Genomic DNA, 6,000 nt, shown 5'->3' with positions numbered 1-6,000 from the left:
GAACCAAAAACGTATCCAATCAACGACAAACTATTTCAGTATTACTTGCATCCTACCCACCCCCCTTTGCAGGAAATACTAGCAAAATGAAAATTTAATCATATTAATTTTTAGTGTATACTATATGAAAGTCAAAAGAACATTGTAATACAAGAATTTGGATGCATCCTTCGTTTATTCAACTGGATATTGTGACCTTTCTGGAGACATAAAAGAGAAAACAACGGAACTCCTTTGACAGAATCAATGTTTTTATTATCTTTCTGTTAATGAACAGAAAGAACTAGGAATTCGAGAAAATTTTGGTGGATAATTTCTAATAAAGCGAATATAGAGAGAACATCTCAAAAATCAATAATTAATCAATTGAGTAGTAGATTTAAATCGTAAAGCAGGGTTCACATGAGGCCAACTATTGCGCGCAAAAGAAGATCATGTGACCGCAATGGGACAATGGCGAATAATTGTCCTGATGTGACAACCATTTACCACTGACGTGTCACGTGATCGTTCGAGTCACGTGATCGTTCTAAAGTAGGCGTAATCCTCCATTGCATGCAATAGTTGACCTTGTGTGAACTCTGTTTATCAATCACTGGTTAAAACTTGTCAAACCTTTTTTAAGTAAATGAAATTTTACCCTGTGAAGAGTTTTCAAATTTGGAGCCACTGTTCAATCTTACTAAGGTAAAAAAAATATATATATCTATATAAGTACCTCTTTTCGCTATGTTTTGGAAGTTTTAAATAAGGTTTCTTAATAAATACTAGGCACCACTATGCTAAAACTAAAAAAAAAAAAAATATTATTTATTTGATTCTATATCACTAAGCCTTACTTATGCATACTTCATTATGTACACTGTATACTTCATCATATTTGTGATATATCACTAATCCTTGACTATATACTTCGTCATATTTGTGATATATCTTATGCTTCATGTGCGTATGATAAGTATATGCTTAATATTTTATGCTTCATACTATTTGTGGTTAAAACTTTAAAAAAGCCTATTAAGTAATTAATTTTTTATTAAAGATTTAAGAGTTGTATTTTGAAACTCTTGTGTAATTATTATATTCTGCATTAATGGGAGTGAAAAAGCTTTCATGTCTGTTGTCTTAGATATAAAAAATTGCCTTTGCATAAAATCTTTACTTGTAATAAAGATGAATGTATGTTTGCATATGAAAGTGTGAGCATTTGTGTAGGTGCTCTACAGGCTAGATCGTTTGATTTAAAACTACCAACCTTATGCCACATATATTTTTTGAAGGTAGAAGTATGCACTTCTAAGCGGTTTTATTTTTTGAATTTTATTTGAAAATTAAGCGAAATGTTAGCGTTTTATCATGATGGCTTCTGAAATTATTTTAAATCCTAAATTATTTATACATCTTAAAATACAAAGAAATTATCTTTTCAATGATGCTAATTTTTTTAATATTAATTCAGTTTTTATTTTTAACCAGTTAAAAAAATTTTTAAGTATAATTTCGAACAATTTATTTCACACAATAAAAATTAAAAAAAATTAACCTGCACGCGCATGTTATGTATATGGGAAGAATTCACTTTTTTTCTTTTAGAAAAAGGCAAAATTCGGCATTTTTCTATTATAGAAACTCTAGTTAAATTCATTGTTAAAGAATAATATGTGAACTTTCGCAGTTTTAAACCTATACAAATATATATATATATATATATATATATATATATATATATATATATATATATATATATATATATATATATATATATATATATAATATTGATTCCTGTTTTATTAGATTAAAAGTGAAAAATCAGTTTTGGGGAAATACAAATGTTCTCAATTCCCTAAATGCAAGAACTTTTTCTGTAAACTTTTAAAATGTCTGTATTATTAATTCCATAATTCTATCATATACAGTATGCCCACTCTAATCAGGTCCCAACTCCTAATTTTTATGCAGTTGATTATTTTTCCTCTGAACTGCATATACCTAAATGAAATGAAGAATACTATTTTATGCAGTTTGAATCAGTAAATGCTCTGATGAATTACGAATTTAATATTTTTATACAGACTCTTAGTGCTATGAGTCATAAGTAATAAAATATTCTTGACACTAACATTTTGAATAAAATGAAATATCCAATCTGCTACGACTATAACTGACTGAATTATGAAAATTTGAATGTTACTATCGTTACTTATTGAAAATGTGAATGTTACTGTTCACTGTTAAAAACTCGCGATTTAGACTATTCCATGGACGATCTCAAAAAAGCTATGCCAATCTGCATCTTATAATATAGGCAATCCTTTGAGTCTTCTGCAACTTAAAAAAAAACTGGAATCGGTAAAAATTAACAAAACTATAAACTGATGTTCTGTAAAAGACATACATATTAAGATGAATAACTTTATGTATTGCAATATATATGGATTTTGTGTTTATATAATACATTATTTATTGTATATTTTAATGTCACACATTGGTAAACTCAAGATTGGTGTTCTTTCTCGTTAAATTTTTTCACCACCTCTAAAATTGTACCATCCATTCAAAAATCTGCCATAAGTTCAACTTAGATGGCTACAAGAAATGCTAAAAAATGAATGTTAAGGTTCAAAAGTATTGTCAGGATTACCCATTTAGTGATAAACACCTTTGGTGACCAGGCATCGTGTTTGAGGTCAATCCCCAATATCTTTGTTTCGATGTTTTTACAAAATGCAGCGAGTCAAAAGAAAGTAAACACTTATAATTGATCTAGAAAAGGTTTTATTTGAGATATTTTGACAAATAATATAAAGTAGATGGATACAATTAACTTATTCATGTAGGATGCAGCAACTTGTAAGCGTTTAATTAAATCAAAATGCAAAAATAATTCAACTAAAACAGAAAAGCATCAAATTACATGCGTCGAAAAAAGTAAACACAGGATATTGATATAGACCGAAACAATAACTGTAATATCAATATTTCATTTGCAATCCTTTTGATTTTTTCACCACCTCTAATCGTCTAGGCATAGATGTGACCAGTTTTTTGTTAATTCGGGACGGTTTTTTTGCCATTTTTCTGTGAAAATTAATTTCAAATTTTCCTTATTAGAAATGGTTCTGTGGCGTAAATTTTTCTCAAAATATACCCTTACATTTTCAATAAGGTTTAGATCTGGTGACTGCAGATGATGATCCAAAGTCATCGCAATACGATACTTACCATTCTTTCACAATCTTTGATGCGTTTTTGTAATTTTTATCATGTTGGAAAGATCCAGCTTCTTGACAATCCCGAATTCGCAACATTAGGGGCAGCATTATCTTTTAAAATATTTAGGAAGTCCATTAGATTCTACAAATACTAAATGTTTTATTCCTGCAACCCCCATACAGCCCCAGAACACAACAGATCCACCCCCATGTTTGTCTTAACTGAATACGCATTACTGAATTCTTCATTCTTTGATCTCCATATTTTTGCAAGCTTCTGCGTGCCAAACAATTCAGTCTTTTTTCACCACGAAATATAATATTATTCCAAAAATCTAAATCCTTATTTAAGTACTTTTTGGGAAACAGACGCTTTTTCTGGTTCGATTTTGTAGTGAATAGTTTCTTACGTGAAATTCTGCTATGTAAGCCATGTTCATGGAGAGTCCTCCTTATAATGCTTGCACTTGCTGTCTTCTTTGATTTTTGTGAGATGCTTTGAGATATTTTAACAGCACTTGCAGCTGGATTAGCTTTGAATTCTCGTACTATTGCTCTCACGCTGTATCAGTAAGTCATCTTGATCTTAAATCCTGTTCTCTCAAATTCTTTAATCTATTTGTATTTGAATATTTGTTCTCTTCACTGTCTGTGTTTAGAATATTTGTTACAAAAACTTTCATCGTAGTGTAATGGTTACTTTCCGCAAATTTTTCTATTTCAAGTAAGGATTTATTAGTTTCCTTCAAATTTATTATAAATTTTTTTGTTTCTTGTGCTGTTTGTTTCCTCATCGAAAATTTTTTGTGTATTTTCTTTGTGTATTTTGTTTTAATTGAACCTTTATAATTTGTTAAATTCTACTAAAATCAGTTAATAACTATATATATCTACTTTATGTTATATGTCAATAATATATTTGAAATAGCACATTTTCTAAATCAATCATGAGTGTTTGCTTTCTTTTGACTCTCACTTATGTATCTATTGTTTGGGTTGTTAATCCGATAGCAAGTAATACAAGCATATCCCGGAGTAGAATTTGAGTAGAATCTGGCAATTTGTACCAATTTATAGAATTAATCTTGCTTTATTTTTGGTGATGGTAAAGCCAATCTTATGGTGGAATCGAATCCTTTTGAGCGTTTGAGCAGAATTCAATTTTCAGCACTATGTTGAATAGTGGCATATCAGAAGGTTCAAATGAATTTAAAAACTTAAGGGGGGGGGTAATTAACAGCTTGTTCCTTATCAGACAAGGAGTCTGTTTAACAATGTTTAATAGATCTCCTGCAAACTTTTCTTGTATTTGTATGCTGAGTTTGTTTAGGACATCACTATGTTTCAAAAAGATGCAACACCAATGAAAATTTCAAAAAATAGTAAATAAATTTTATTCGAATTCGAATGCACAACGAAAAAACGATACGAAGAAAAGCGTAGATTACATATTTAAGATTAAAAATGAATTATCTTTTTAAATTAACACACACTTGATATTATACATTGATCTAAAGGAATGGCTGTTTATTCTTCTGAAAGCGAGTAAATGAATCAATAATCATAGCACATATCTCAATAAAATTGCAAAAGAAACTAGGCCGTGCTAGAAATGGAGGGGGCGCGCCTTTTGAATGAGAAATGCAGATTTAGCAACATCTTTTCTCGAACCAGGCTTGTGGTCTTCCCGACTAAAATCTTAATTTCTGTCATAGCGAACTCTGTTTTGGATAATTTCTAAATTACTCCTGCATTTCATGATTTTTCAAGCATTAATGTATCATACTTTCTCTCTCTCTCTCTATATATATATCTTTATATATATTATATATATAATGTATATTTATACATATATAGAGAGAGGAGGGGGGAAGAGAGACCTGAAAGAAATATCATTGATAAAGCATGATACACGATTCCATAATAATTCACCTAATGCTAATGACATGCATATCTAAAATACTGATGAACCATTAGCTAAACTGAAAAATATGTATCAGTTCAAAATGTCCATCGGGTATTGTATAAAAGCGGTTTTGCATGAAGTTTCTTCTTTCTTTGCATTGAGTGTATAGAAAAGATTTATGCAATAAGCTGATATAATAAATCTCTACGTGAGGAAGTGGAAATTTGTCTGTCGTAGTTTCAGCAGTTAATTGGCGGTAATCAATTACCATTCTGTATTCTCCCATCATTTTCTTGACAATCAATACAGGATTATTGTATGACAATCAATACAGGATTATTGTATTCGGACGAGCTGTTTCGTACTATTCCTTTCCCCCCCTCCCTGATTCGAGGATTTGTGATGTGGTACGCGTCTCTCTCGCAATTGTTGTCTCTCTGCTGTTGTCCTGCATTGTCCCCGTGTGAACAGTTGAGACAACGTCGATGGGACAATGGCTAATAGTTGTCCCGACGGGGCAACCATTTGCCATTGTCCCGTTGCAGTCACGTAATTTTCCTGAAGTAGGCCTGACCTTCAATTGCGCGCAATAGTTGGCTTCGTGTGAACCCACCTTAAGTGTGAAGTATGATATGGTAATAGGGAAACTGCCAAACCTTTTCATTTCTCAATTATTGGGCATAATTGTGTTAACATATCCGAGTGCATCTGTTTTCATCGCTATGCATTGTCTGAATTTATTCAATAAATCATACACTTCGTTTTTGTACTATTGTCATATTTGCTCCACTTTTGGTATCTTTGACTTGAATTACCTCTTTGAACTTTTCAATTAAAACATTTGTTTCTCTTTTATTTCCAGTGATAATACAGTCGACTCTA

At 30.8% G+C, this 6,000-nt stretch overlaps 1 long non-coding RNA gene across 1 annotated transcript in view; it reads left to right on the top strand.

Moving 5' to 3' along the window:
* The first annotated feature begins 563 nt into the window (after positions 1–563).
* The window catches only part of LOC129989326 (uncharacterized), a 63,979-nt gene continuing 58,542 nt past the window's right edge, over positions 564–6,000 (top strand). The window contains exon 1 of the long non-coding RNA XR_008785755.1: positions 564–687. This is a non-coding gene — a long non-coding RNA (uncharacterized LOC129989326). The remainder of the gene's footprint in view (positions 688–6,000) is intronic.

This window comes from Argiope bruennichi, chromosome 10 (genome assembly GCF_947563725.1).
Source record: "Argiope bruennichi chromosome 10, qqArgBrue1.1, whole genome shotgun sequence".
Lineage (NCBI taxonomy): Eukaryota > Metazoa > Arthropoda > Arachnida > Araneae > Araneidae > Argiope > Argiope bruennichi.
The sequence above is the reverse complement of the archived record's forward strand: the minus strand, read 5'-3'. Positions and strand labels throughout refer to the sequence as shown.